The sequence below is a fragment of the Amblyomma americanum genome, chromosome 6 (assembly GCF_052857255.1).
Source record: "Amblyomma americanum isolate KBUSLIRL-KWMA chromosome 6, ASM5285725v1, whole genome shotgun sequence".
Lineage (NCBI taxonomy): Eukaryota > Metazoa > Arthropoda > Arachnida > Ixodida > Ixodidae > Amblyomma > Amblyomma americanum.
The window spans coordinates 147,041,888-147,057,053 of NC_135502.1; the positions used below are offsets into that span (position 1 = coordinate 147,041,888).

The 15,166-nt window shown below is 47.1% G+C and overlaps 1 long non-coding RNA gene across 1 annotated transcript in view; it reads left to right on the plus strand.

Moving 5' to 3' along the window:
- Positions 1-12,667, plus strand: part of LOC144095022 (uncharacterized) — a 46,884-nt gene extending 34,217 nt beyond the window's left edge. Inside the window, exons 2-3 of the long non-coding RNA XR_013306668.1 lie at positions 8,825-8,908; positions 12,482-12,667. This is a non-coding gene — a long non-coding RNA (uncharacterized LOC144095022). The remainder of the gene's footprint in view (positions 1-8,824; positions 8,909-12,481) is intronic.
- Positions 12,668-15,166: the final 2,499 nt, after the last annotated feature.

The window sequence follows — 15,166 nt, forward strand, 5'->3', positions numbered from 1 at the left end:
CTAAACGTCCTTCCTATCGGCGAATTTGACGAAACCGATGCCTCGCTGCCGCGGCGCCGTGAACTAGTCCAGAAATGATCGGCAGCATGCGGAAGCATGTTTTGCTCCTTCGCGAGTGCTTCGGCGGTGCGTTCAGACCTTGTCATTTCTTCCTTGTGAAAATTGGCGATTTGCAGGGACATAGGCGTCGCACACTAAGCCCGCGCAGAGATCTCGTCCGGGATGAATTCTTCCTAAAGCAATGCGCGCTGCTGGCTCCTGATGCGGCATAGCAAACACATTCGGATGTCGTACGCGCACGCCACAGCAAACAAAAAAGAAAAAAAACTCGCCAACAATGCTGTGTGCCTTTTTTATGTCAACGTGATTTAAAAGCCGGGAGGCATAATTCGAATGCTTAAGCAATGCTAGCAAGCCGAGCAGAAGGCAGCTTTGGGTGCACAATCTGCGCACTGGCAATACAGTCACGGCGTCGATGGTCGTGTGTTTGCAGCATTTTCAGGGAGACGACTTTTTTCTTCCAGTGTAAGAACTCGGTGCCATTATATCGTCCTTTGGCTTTAACTGAACCACTACGGTGATAATCGTGGCCGGTCATGGCAATTGCTGCCTCGATGCAATCGCAATGCACGCCAACTTATACCTTGTCGTAACCAAAGCTGGTGTGAAAGCTCCAAGTTACATTTATAACTTGTAATCTATGCGTTTTAGATTTCGCCATTTGTGCCTGTTCAATCCAAACACTGGTGTCTCACGGTCCGCAAAATGAAACCTCAAAGCGAAGAGACCGAAGCGTCGACAGACGAGCACTTTGAGAAAGTATGAGCCAGTGGGCGAGAAAAATAAAGCGGCAACCCAAGTGGCCGCAAAAGGTTACGTTTACACGCTTGTCCCAACCGGTAAATTGCACTTCATTTCATCCGTTTCACGCCTGAGGATTGGATTACCGCAAGTGAAGGCAGGAACAGGAGGGTGTGTCTATTACCATGGCCGCGCGTCTCTGAGGGCTCGCTCCGACTCCATTGTATCGAGTTGAAAACGGAACATACAGACAAGAGCAGGCTGGTGTCGGAGCGCTCAGCCGGTCCTCTCCAGAACAAAGGAAAGACACTTTTACCGCAGGTGCGGGATATCACTGTCGGTGCTTGCGCTGAAGCGAAGCTGAATGGAAATTAAAGCAAGGAACGGGCACGCTGGCGTTCTCACAGCACTTGCGCGCATAGATTGATCCGCAGCACAGTGATCCAGCGCTATCACAAGTCTGTCCACGAATGTACTACATAGGAGGTTGCTTGCTCGACTGCAGTTAGGGCCCCACATGATTGCTACTGGGGTGCAGCTAGATGAATTCTAATCCGAACACACGACGGTCGAAAGCGAAACCATTGCACACAGTTAGAGCTTGCAGTGTTATGCAATTAATTCGCAAAGGTTCGCTGGCCTATAATAGTGCAGCAGTAAATCATATACATGGTTGCATTTTTCTGACTTATCCGGCGTATGCAACTCAGAGCTAGCAGCTTTCGCATCGCTAAAAACGTCATGGATGTGGGCTACGATCATGTTCGGTTCACCTTTCGCAGCGGACGCTGGCCGACAAAGGTCGACGATCTCCAATTTGTCATCGGTTCTGTGCTTGACACTGGCAAATAAAATTTGTTTCGCTAAAACCAGGCGCTCACCTTCACTCAAAAACAGTGACTCGATCGTGCAGCGAAGGAAGCTTATTATTGTGACCCGTCTCAGCATAGACGGAGTCCTCTTCACGGTTGGCACCTTGGCTCGACTAGTTCGTGAAAACCGCCTATACCACGCGCATAACAGCCCTCTCACACTCCGGTCTAGGCACGCGTAGCCATTTTTCAGGCATGGAAAGCGTTTTCCGGGTGGCTCCAGTTACACCTCTTCGACCTGGCGCCGTCGCGCGCGAGTTAAGTGCAGAATTCTTCACACAGCATGCTAAAGGGTACGCGCTCCCCGTGTGCAATCGAGGTTCGTTTCTCCAGTTTTCTCTAATCGTCTGCGTCGCGCGCGGGCGAGATTTCTTTTTCGCCACACCTGCTTTCCAAATATGCGCCGACTTTTGTGACACCGACATCCAATGAGGGCACAATCCTTAGCCCATTCGCGCCTCACCTGCCAGCTCCCATTCCACAATGGTCATCAAGTAAGTGCACCCGAGAATTGAGTTGGCTGTAGCTAAGATAACGAAACCGTTCTCGGGCTGCCCATGCGCACAAGCACGACTATACTCTTTTTTCTAGGCGTGCACAATGCTCTCGGCGAAAGGGCTGACTTGCAGAAGCCGATCCAAACACAGTGCCTTCGGTAAACTCTACGGGGCTGCGACGTCTACGCGCGCCTCGGCTACGTGGCACCTGAGACAGCTACTAGACAAAACGTACAACCTAGCCAGAGCGCGCACGGGTTTGTGTCTCACCTGTGCCAAGTAATAGACACCCAGACAGATATCTTGCCAGAAGACAACTCCGCGCACGCAGCATTCAGAAGCTCTACTACCGAGAAGACTGGCCTGAGTACGTGCTAGGCACAGACACTTCCCCGCTCTGCGGTAGCCTCTCTGTCTGTGGTAACCGAGACCGGTGGCGTTAAAGCAGTAGCTATACTGCTGAACTTACGATGGCACCGCCCGCCCCTCGAAGAGCTCACCATAGCAAGATGTACAGACCATCGGTATCACTACACACGGGCAAATTATATAAAGATGTCTATTATAATCATCACAGACTCGCAGCAAGCCTGTAAATGCTTCAAACAGCTTGTTTGGTTACAGGCGCGAAAACAGACACTACACAAGGCAGAAAGACGGGACAGAGCGCCACTCGCAACTGATTTATTCGAAAGCAACACGCACAAATCTGTACCATCTTACACGCAAGGAATACTATTATCTTCAAAGTTGATATAATCATTCATGAAGTGCGCAGAAGGTGTTGTCTACGAAATTCCGCTCCCGTGCGGTCGCTCGTATATAGGGCAAACTGAGCGCTGCGTTAACGGTCGAAACAGGGAACACGAAACAAACGTTGAGCAAGATAATGAAGGCCAAAATATTCCTAAGCATATAAGGTACTGCCCGTCATGCTCTTGTGAGCCAGGTTTTCTGGTGCGCGAATTCCATCTAAAACCAAAGATACAAAAGCCAGGGAATTAATCGAAGCATTTTTTATTGCAAAGGAAGGAAGCACGTGCGTCAGCGACACGTCCATATCTCTGTATAAGGCTGAGAGCATTTTTTTCACTCGTTCCCTATCATATCAACTTTTAGGATGATAATATTCCTTGCGTGTAAGATGGTATATATTTGTGCGTGTTGCCTTGGAATAAATCAGTTGTGAGTGGCGCTCTATGCCGTCTTTCTGCCTTGTGTTGTGTCTGTTTTCGCGCCTGTAACAAGAGATGTACAGTTACCAACTTGCCCGGGAAGACGTGCTTCAAACAGGGTAGGTTCATCCACATCGCAACATGAGTAGCGAGTTGCGCACTTGCCACTTCCGCCTGTGGCTACCGTACCGTATAGGGTGCCAGGGCACTCGGCTATAGCTGTGAACAAGCGCGCGCACGCTTCGGATTGCGAGCCACGTAACCTTGTTGCCTCAGGGACAATTAGGACTTCGCTCTAGATTACGGGGCAGGCTTGAGTGGTTACTTATCATAGTCGGAGCATTTAGGCGGGTTCATCGAGGACCGCCACATGTACCCCCAAGTCAGCGCACGCTCTCTAGAGAGGAATGTGTCCTCTATCGGCAGCTAGAGACAGACACCTTTTCTTGGCCTGAAATCCAATATGTCGTTCTCCCTAAGAAAGCTCTAACCAGCAACTTTTTCATCCCCCCCCCCCAAGGATTGATTACGTGGTGTAAGAATTTGTGAGCACTCCCTCGCCCTCCCACTCCCCTCCCAGTGCCCATTCTCAAATCCTCAGGGACCTCGTGGGGCTACTGCCTTGCCCTTTCCTTTCCTGACCAGCAACTTCTGCTGCTCCGTCTTGTTTATGAAATTGAATCCAGAGTCCGGCTTTTGTATTGAGAGGTCCGCCCACGACACCATATTTTTCTTTTAAGTAAAGCATCCTCATTATTATATTCCAGCTGGGATTATTTTCTCTAGCGCCATCAACGCATAGTGTGCCCTATATTATTTGTGAAAATGTGATTGAGATTGCAGTTTGCGTATTCTTTAGTTCGAATTCCAGAAATGTATCGAAAGTGAGATTTCTGAAAACTTGTGTTCTTCTGAAACTAAGGGAGTATTCATAAGCAGCAGTAGTCTAGTTGTGAATATCAATTTTGTCTTCTCTGTTCTCAAAACAACGCGATCATCAGCTGCAGTTCAACAAAATATTTGGGCGCGCCAAGTGGTTCATAGTTTTGAACGCAGTACGGCACGGTAAGAGGACGATCAACTGGGCAGCCCCGTGCTTTCTTCCACTTCGATGCGCGCCCTCTTAGTGCCCTATACCTGTTTCTAAAGCTACATTTTGCGATGGAAGTGTGCCTGGGTTAGACATTGTTAAGGGCTCATAGTGCAAGAACACGCATATTTAATTGAATTTGTGCGAACGCAGTCAATATATTGGGCAGTACTCTGGATGAGTCACATTGTAATAAAACATCTTCAGTTACAGGTTTCAAAATGATTACAAATTGTTGCATGACAAGGCTGTGAAGGCATTGGCGACGTACGCTTTATCAACAATTTAAATAAGGGTTTATTGAAATCATCGGATGTTGTATTTTGGGTTGTAGGTTTTAATCTTAATTATTTGCTCTAGGGGTACAGGTTTCAAGAAAGAGTTCATCTAATTCCATAGCAGAGCAGCATGCTCCCAAGTTCAACCAAACAGGTTTCGAAAATAATCAACTCCTCGTTTTCGTTTTTTTTCTGAACGTGATTGAGGGATCTCAAAAATCTGGAAACTATTTCGAGATCCTTATTAGAAAAACTCCTTCTGTAATATGTTTCGTTTTTCTATTCTCTCAGCATGATCAGTGTAAGCGCAGGGTTTAGGCTTATTTTGACTTCGCCGGACACGGTGTGATGAAAGACATGCTATATACAATATAGTTGTATTCCTTATCATAGATGCGCTGTTTGCATCATTAATTTTTTTTACACTTTACCAGGACGCGACAGCGATTCCGCTACATAAAGCTCACAAGAAGTGTTTCTTGTAAATTTCGCATTGAGAACAATTGTTTGCTGCTGCGAAATCCAGACCCAATCGGTACAGCAAGGAATTAGGGACAAGTGCTCCCATAGAGCACATGGCTTGCTTCGTGCCTTAACAATCTTATAGGCTGCATTTGTAAAAGCAACATCAGTTAAGCCTGTCGAATGGTGAATGGCTCCTGTAAGTAACCTAATTAGGTTCACTGGGCCATGTACGCAAAATAGAATGTAGTTCTAGATCTGTTTTAACCTTATCGTTACTTAGTATAATAAAATTTACATATTCAGCACATATTAATTCATAGTATTATATGTGTGAACACTAAAAAAATGGTCTTCATATGCTCTAGAAAAAAATGACGGCTGGTTTGCGTAGTTAGGCCCAATTCGAATTACATGCGAAGGAGCTGCATGCATTCTCTATCGTCTTGCATTGTTTATCGTGGTCATTGTTAGCTATTCACGGTATTTCTGTGACTAAAACGGTATATCAAGTCTATTCTGTGTCTTGTGTGTGCTTGGACGGCATAGATGAAGCCCACTAGTCACATGGCTAATCTTTATTGCAGTCGTATGCACGCATGCATGCATATCGGCCGCAGATCCCGTTCTGCATAACCTCCGGCGGGGTAGGCATTGCCGACGGCGTCCTCGTCGTTCTTGCGAGCCTAAAAGCCGGGGTCTAACCTTCTACATAGATCACATGAGCATGTGACATCATCACAATCTGCTATTTGTAAGTGTTTATATTGTCGCAAACTAGGAGAAGACGAAGAGTGTGGGAGCGTTCCGCTAGGCCTGCAGCCAATAAATCATGCCATCCCCATCCTTCATGACATCCTGTTTTCTTCGGCTTTCCGCGTAACAGTTTGCGGAGTTGCGGGTTTTCATCGTTACCTTAGTTCGGGAGCATCGGCGTCCTGCGACTGCCGTGGTCGTCGGCCGTGTGTTCCTAGTCGGCTCCGGCCGGCTGTCCCCCAGCCCGCCAGGTCACAACCGATCTCGCCGTTCACCCCAGCCCCGTTCACTCGCCCAGTCAAGTAAAGGGAAATGGGGGATTCGGCAAACATTCCCCTATGCTCATTGGTTGCAGTGGCTGTTGTCTGCCTTCGTAAGGCAAACACCCTACACCGAAATGCGGTGAATGGCCAATATAAGTGCTAGCGCACTAATAAACTCACGGGACCTTCATGGCGCCGGCGATGAAGTATAGTTCAGCTTTCCAGACTAACTTACAGCAGTCCAGGGTCAGCATAAAACGGTGAGTTCTCAGGCAATGCTTCAGAACAATAACACATCTTAACAAGTATTCGTGCCCCAGCACCAAGGCTGACAATGGGATTAACATGAAGTGGGTGCTAAGAAGGTAGCGGAAATCTCGGCTCAGCAGCAATATTCCCAGCCATAGTACTGCGTGAAGATGTGGATGTATTTGATCAACGAACCGCGAATGGTCAAATTCGTTATTCTTTGCAACTCATACCTCCTAATAAAGTACTATAATTTATTTCATTAGATGGTCGCCGGTCTATGTATCCTATATAGCTTCGAAATAATTTTCGCCAGATGTTATCAAACGCTCGTGCAGTAAATACGGTGTAACCACGCACTAAATACCTTAAACGTTATAACCGTGTGTGTGTTAAAAGTATTTAAAGCTATGTATGGTTCTCCGATACATTATTCTGCGGTGCTATTTTTATTACCCTTCTCTCGCAAATATAAACGCTGCTCCGTGTAGCAGCTGTACCCAATTAAGGTCATCTTAATGAGGCAGCCAGAACAAGAGAACTAGCAGAAAAAAAACACAATTTGACATAGACTATGAAGGAAAAATTCTTTAATTAGAGCGCACACAGAAACTTGAACAGATTTGAATCAGCGAACTAATTACGACGCTCGACAACTCAGCGGAACGGCTATAGATACTCCAGAACTAATGATTAAGGAAGCTCCGCGGGCAGTTTTTACTTTTGTCGGCAAACAAGAAATGTTATGCCTTCTGTTGTTTCCACTAGAAGCCATTTGAGCGGTGAGTACCAACGTTTCCACATTCTGGTGGCCTTGTTCAGAGCGGGCTCAAAGGAAAGGCAATTCTGACTATTTTCAGAACGGAAGCTTTTGTTTTCTTTTCTAACGACAAACACCGCCAAGGCGGCGAACGCATAATCTCTTCCAGCAGGAATGATTGTGAATCAGGCCCCCAAGTGTACCGCCCCGAGAAAAAAAACAGGACGGGTGAGACAGGCTGATAATATTGTTACGAGGTGGCAAGCCAAGGAAAGCCCGACATGATGACTGAATGATGATAGGATTTAATGGCTCAAGGGCCTAGCGCGAGCACTCCGTCCCGCGCCACTGCCCTCTTCTTCGTCTTCATAACATGACCCCGGTACTCCGAGCGATCGTCCCGATCGATTGCTTGAATTACGAATGGTGAGGTGACGATGAGGATGATCAGGAAGGATAGAAGATGAAAGGCTTGCCACCAAGATGAAGGAGATGATCTGGTGAACGGTTGCCCCTGGAGCTTCAGGTCCAGCGGTCGGTCACCCACAGCCGAAGGTCAAGCAAGGGTTGAGGGATCGCCGCACAGCCTGGGCGGGGGTGCCGTCTTGGTTCGGGTCGTAGTCGGGTCATCGTACGTCAGGTCCTGGTCGTCGTGTCTTGTGGTCGGGGCTGGGGACGGGGCGGGGGGAAAGCGGCTGGTCGTTTCTGGTCAGTTCGAGCTGGGGTTGGGCCGGGCGGCGGAGCCCAGGTCACCTCGGCCGACGACGAAGGCGAGCAGAAGGCGGCGATGCTCCGGGGACTAGGATGACGATGAGTACCCAGCACCTCACACCAAATGTTACGAGGTGGCAAGCCAAGGAAAGCACGACATGATGACTGAATGAAGATAGGATTTAATGGCTCAAGGGCCTAGCGCGAGCACTCCGTCCCGCGCCACTGCCCTCTTCTTCGTCTTCATAACAATATATTACTAGCAAACTCTGCTTCAACATTGTTGTTTGAACCTACGGAGACTTCCGTATTATCGCGACAATGTAAAGTGGACGTTCCAAAGGCCATCCGCGCTGTCACACTTATTCAGGATTGGTCGACAGGGCTGCGACGTCAAACGTGCCGCTGTGGAACAATCCTTAAAAGGCTGTGAAGTAATAAATCAGACGGAAAAGAAAACTTAAATAATTGGTTCGGAATCGAACGAATGACATTTGGGTTACAAGTCAGACATGCTACTCCTAGGCCACTCACACACGTTCATGTGACTTGGTTAAATAGAGGGCTTTTTTGCGTTGTTGTTTATCACGTGGTCTAGAATGCCTACTGATGTATGCTAATATATGTGTGTAATTAGAAAGAGGTGATAATAAAGACAGCAATTAGCAAGCAATTATGAACGCCGTTCGCCCCTACGCTTACTGAGGTTCTTAAGTGTCGAATAAACTTTTTGTGCCTTATTATTAAAAAAACCACTTCCCAAACCACTGGCCTAATAGAGTGCAAACATTTCTGACAAGATAGCCTATAACGTTTTAGGTGTTATGCTTCTTTGAGATGTAATACAAACATTGATACTTGTCCGCATTTTCTGAAATAATACAGAAACGTATGTCGATCGCTTGTACAGTTCTTGCAGATGTGAGCCCAGTACCTTATTCGAAAGCCTGCACCACCTGCCGAACAAAGCAGCAACAACTGACAGCCCGGCTTGGTGAGTGGCGAGTTGAGTTGCGCGATTGTTTCGAAGGGCACGGTCGCATTTTTGCAGTGTTTTATTTATAGAAGCGCTTGCTTTATTCATGACGTCATTCTAGCGAGCAGGCAAAACGGAAGTCTCAAATAACTGTAGGACTTGCCCCTTCCCCCCTCCATCGAGCAAGCAGTCGCTTGATTCTGCAACCGGCAGGAGGCGCAATCAGTTGTTTTGCAAGCTCGAACAGCCTTTATGAAAAGTGTTCCTTGGGTCGATGAAAGTTGTTCGTTAATAGCAAAATATGCAGCCAAGTACCGGTGCTAAATTGCTTAACAAAGAACATAGACGAAGATGTTCCATGTTTTGAGCGGTTTTCTCTCTTGCTTATCCCAGTAGTTAGCCAAGGAAAGCTTCTAATATCCGGTACCCAGTCACTAAACTCTCAAGGTGAGAGCACTCTTTTTGTTCTATACCAGACGACAGCCGAAGAAACGGCGGTGATTGATGCTTTTCCGGCTGTTCTTGGAAGTCCACTGCAAGACAATAGAGAAAAATCGCGTGTACGCGCTCCTCTGCCGCCATTCCCCTGCACGTCACGTAGTGGGAGCCCAGCTTTTCACTCGGAAGTGGAACGGGGGTAGTTCGATCTGAGAGCTTCTAGCGAGTATAAGAAGCACACACTAGGATATCTTAGCTTCACGATCAAGTTTATTATTCTTGGACATTACTTTCAATTGTGCGGCGGCTGTTGAATATTTTAAGCGCCCGTCTGCAAGATATTTATGGGAATGGTCGAATCTTCCTCTGCGTAGCAAAGTCTGGGGTGTAAAGTTTGCCCTGCGCTCGCGACGACGAGTAGTTATGTCTATGGCACAAAACCACCGACCAGAGGTTTTTGCAATAAACAGCAAAAAGCTAGTAGGGTCCCGAGTGGAAGTCTTCGCTTATATCTTGGTTATTAAGGGAGCAATCACTCATTGATATCCACCCAAGCGCAGCCATACGGCTAAAAAGGAGAGCTGCACAGCTTTCTCAAAAACTTCGCAGTTAAACAAAAATTAGTCTTGGTCAGGGGTTCACACCCGGGACCACCAGTTCACCGGAGCCATCGCTCTACCAACTGAGCTAATCGGGACGGCAAACGTATGGTAGGGGAAGAGCGAATTAAGCCATAACTCGAAGTACGCACAATACTGGTCAAATATCTAGGGGAATCCCCCAAGGTGGACTAGATTTGTAATAACTGTAACATTTGAGGTGCACTCTTGCGGCATCCAAATATTTAGGCTCTAAAACAACTGCCCGTTAAAAAAAATGCCTTTGGCCCGATTTTTGGGGTTTGCGCTGCGGCTTTCACATCGAGAACTTCGGCACTGCCGAAGTGTTTGAGTTATCGCGCAAAAATTCGAGAGAACACTTCGGCTTAAGCTTAAGTTTTAACCTTAAGCTTAAAGCCATGTGATCTATATGGCTCTCCTACCTCCTTGGTTGCTCTCTGGACATACCTGCCTGAGTCATGCTCGTAATATTTTGCTCCCAATGCCGCCGACGCCAGAGTTTCTGGGTAAAGGGGCCTTTAACGCTGACGCGCTAATATACTTCAAAGTGGATGCTGCCCATAAAAAAAGTTTATACTGTCTACATTTACGGCGTATGCTGTAGGTGTCACTAATTCCGTCGTCTAATTAAGAGATAGATGCATTAGTGTATATTATCTAGAAAATAGACACTGTATATCACGTGTGCTGACTGCTGCCGTCATTGAAAATCCTGTTTTTATTCTCGTGAAATTAAAATAACAATCATTATATGAAAAAAACGACATGCTTACACGAACTGCAACATCACAATACTTGTCAGAACACTTTGCTCTAATCGCAGTGCAGCAAAGAACAAAATACAGCCGCAAAAACCAACGCGAGACTCGTTCGTATGTTTTTCGATGTTTGAACTGTAGAAGAAATTATGGAGGCGACCAGGAAACGTGGCTTGTATTTAAATAAAATCCACAACCAGCGTAACAGCCGAGCAGCCGTACATTTATCATATACTGGAGAGCTTAAAATAGTAGCAAAAAAAAAGCAACTCAGGGAAGCTATATTTTGTTTCTCCTTTACGAGTATTCCTTTTCTGAAAAGTGCTCAAAGTTGCGAAGGACAAAAAGAAAAAGTCTTAAAAGCGGTAGTTTTTACAGCAGTCGGATTTTTGCACAGCATAGGAAGCCGTCTCCTTTTGTAGATTGTCATCATATCGATTCCTTCTTTCTGTTGATGTTTAGAACCATGTCCATTATCGCCATATTTTCATACCATTACAAAAAAAATTAGGCGCGGTCAATTGGATTGATGCGGAGAAAATGCGACCGCATTCTTCTTTCCTCGCCACTCTATTGTAACTGTAGTTTTATTCCATTTCTTATCTTATTCAAATTCTCAATCCAGTGTGTTTAGTTCCCCAATATAATCTGTTTTTGTTAAACAATGAACCATTTCCCTCAGAATTGCCTGTTGCAAATTACTGGAGCACATAATTTACTCTCACTTTGTAAAATAATTTCTTCTAGTTGTACTTTTTTTTTTTATCCTAAGAAGAACGGTTTCCGCAGGGGACTCTATTGCTACACTCATCTAGCCCTGTTTGTAAATAATACAAGCTCCAACCTTGACACCAATACTTGCGCTGACGCCTTGTCTCTGGATTTCGAAAAAGGCATTCGATAAAGTGTCCCACAAACTTTTACTTCTAAAACTTTTATCCCTGTATCACAATGGATTAGTCTTCAATTGGATGATAGTTTTTAACCAACCGCTAGGAATTCGTAGACACTAACAATGGCTCTTCCACCCTGCCCCCTTTATTTAAGGCACGCCACAAGGCACAGCCTACCGACCTATTTTATTCTTAATTTGTATTAATGATCTTCCAAATAAAATCACCTCAAATATCCGCTTATCAGCAGGCGATCGTGTGATCTCTTTTTAACATAACCGATGCTAATGCACTTCAGACGTACCGATCTTGACAAGATGCAAATCTGGTTAGAAAAATGGCGTATGTCTTTAAACATTAACGATTCATCTCTTCCTACTTTCCATTGCAAAAAGCACCGTCCAGTCCGGAAAAACACACTTTCAGGATCTAACCTCCGCTCTGCAACTTCTTGCAGGAGCTTAGGAACGAACCAATATGCCCTTCTTTCATGGGCCGATCACGTAACGAAACTGACATTAGCCCCTTCTTGTTTAATATTACTAACGAACTGCAGCTTCGCTAGACGTGAACTCAAACGCGCATTGTCTGTCTCGGAACCACAACAAAATAGCCATATCTGCTTACTAGAATCCCTCCGGAACCGCACTGCGGTGTTTTAGTCTTTCTCCTCATTCATATAGATCAAGTACTGCTAAACTAAAAGCGCAAGCTACCCTGCCCAACCTATTATATCGCAGAAGTTCGCTCGCCTCTCCTTCTTACATAAATTCTCTTATGAATCTTCGCGTAACCGTGCCATTATGCAAGCATTGTTTGAACAAAAAAAGCGCACGTATGTACCAACTCGTTCAACTCACCTTGTTATTGAATTTCTGCCAGGACATGGCCACCACTGCCACCTCAGCCACCTGCCGTGTACCCACTTTCAGTCAGCTCATCAGCCGTTCATCAGGAATGACCTTCTCACTGCTGCTGTCATCCATTGCAAGCACGGCGACTTCGAGTCTTTTATTAAAGAACTCATCTGCCATCGCGAATGCCCACCCCTCATGTAAAAGCCCTGCACAGAGGCATTTGACGCATTGAATCCAAATAAATCAATCAATAAATAAATCTAATGACTACTACGCATCTCCGCAAAATGTGCCGTCTTTTCGCAGCGAGTGCTCATACCAAAACCACTGCAGTGGTCCAACGGTTATGCGATGCGTCTCTGCAACGGAAGGTGGAAGTTTCAAACACTGCCACGGGTGGAGTTTGTGAGACGCAAGTTCCTCGTCCCGAACAGTGAGGGAAGGCATAGCTCCTGCAAGCCTCATTTTCCCACAGATGTCTATATGCGAGGCTGTCGATTTTGCATGTAAGCTTGATGTTGTCAGTCATTTTCTTCTTAGTCACTTTCATATTTGCTGACCCATTCCCGATCTGGCGTCTCCCTGCTCTACCCTACAAATGGAACGGATGATAGGTGAGAGAGAGAAGTCCCACTGAATACAATCTGCTAGGTGGAGACTTCACGCAGATGCTGGACAGACGGACATATATCGCTATTAGGGCCCGTCTGATGTTATTGTCACAAAATTCGGCGCATTTTCACAAAAAACCGGCACTGCGCCTAAGGAATCGCGCCAGCGCGCAGTAAAATAAAAAAACAAGAGCGGTGAAGGACCCCCGTAGAGTGCGTATCTTTGCGCGTACTGCTGCAACTCAGCTCGCCGGCGCGGCGCCGAGGGAGGCATGGCTGCGCGCGGCGTCAATTTTTCTAGACTGATTGGTTTCTACTCGTTGTCGACGGAGAGGGTGTGACCTTGACCGCACTAAAGTTATACCCTCTCCCCTTCGCTCTTGCGTCGATGACTCCGCGCGGAGAGAATGACCTAGATTTTTCTGGTAGGCGGTTTCCGCGCTCGACCAATGGGGTCGCGCGCCCGGCGCGAGAATGAGGAGGAGTTTGTGTAGTTGAAGCTGCGTATATGTGCACGCCTCCTTGGCGCGAAGAACAAACAGACGCGGTCTGCGCCTATAAATGAGGGGCTGCAACCGCTGTCCGCGAGCCCGAACGGCCGTTTAAGCTTCCGAGAAGCGCGCCCGTTTGACTCCCGGGAGAAAACCACTCGCCAAGCCCGGACCAGCGAGGCAACGTGCGCCAACCTGCGGGACGACCCCGTCGAGCTCTTCAGGTCGTCGGACTGTGGCAGTGCCCGGTGAACAAATTGTTTTTTTTTTGTCTCTCTGTCTGCTAGTGCACTTTAGGTGCAAAGGTTCTGTTAAATTGTAATCTCTCTCGATTGTTACTTTGCACGAGTTGCATTGTATTTGTAAATCACTTCGTATCTGCTCGTACGAGTGATTGTGAAATGCTTTGTATCGTCTCTTTGCTGTATAAACTTTGTTTTGTTTTGAGAACCATTAGCTCCGACCCATTCTCTGGCTTGTGACCGGCGAAAGCTGGGCACGAAATGACCAACCTCCTTGTCACTTGGCAGCTGGTCTCCGGCTCAACTTGCCACGCTGAGTCGAGGGCATCTCCTCTGTGACCCAGACCGCTACCCCCACACGCTCTAAGGGTGTCTGGGAGCGCACGCAAAAGTGCGCGAAGTGGTGACAGTTATCATACTAAAATAAAGAAGTACTAGAACCATAAACAGTGCTTTCTACATTAATGTTTGATTAAGCTTAACTGTGAAACGATGTTATAATATTGTTACGGATGGAATGGTTTTTACTACAGATGAATGCTGGGTGGACTGGGGAAAACGGAGCAGGCAGCCAAGCGAACGTCGTTCGCGCTTCTTGAGCCTCGTCTTCTACCACCGCGGTTCCTCTGCGGCCGAGGTTTCGGTGCGCCACGGGATAATTTCACCGGGTCAGATGAAGCTCGTCCTCGAGACAGTCAGGGTGGTCGACGGTGGCAGCCCTTCAGACGATCCACGTGGGCTACTTGGGTGTTGCGAGAGCTACGATTGTCTGCCGTAAGTTTGGCGAGGACGTAGTTGATATCGCTCAATCGACTCAGAATGGCGAAAGCGCCAGAAAGCTGAACAAAAACTTCTGGTACAAGCCGCGCTTCCGCAATGGCGTCCAAAGCAACACGAAATCTCTCGGAGCGTGTGTAGTCGCAAGGTAACGCTCTTCACAGCGGTCTTTCGAGCGGAGTTTACAAGAAAAAGTGCGAGCTTCATCAGTGCGATAAGGCAACTGATAGGTGGAAAGGTCTTCTTGAAGAGAGAAGGGGGAGACTGAGTCCAGAAAAGAGCACGGCAGCCTGACGTAGAGCAGGTAGAAAGGGGGACACCCGGTGAGCTCTTTCTTCGCGGTGCTTTACGCCTAGGTCACGAATGGTAACACGGCGCGGAGTTCCGGTGATCCGACGCAGCATGCACACACAGCATGTTGGTGAGGCTGCAGTTTGCCTTGGGGCGGTAAGGCGTGGAGTAGCGGTAGCTTCAGCCACACGGTTGAAATAGCTCTTCTACGACGTAAAACGTAAACTGCCTGCCACGGTCGCTGATAAAAACACGGGACGCACCATAACGTAGAATAATAAAGTGCAGCATAAAAGCC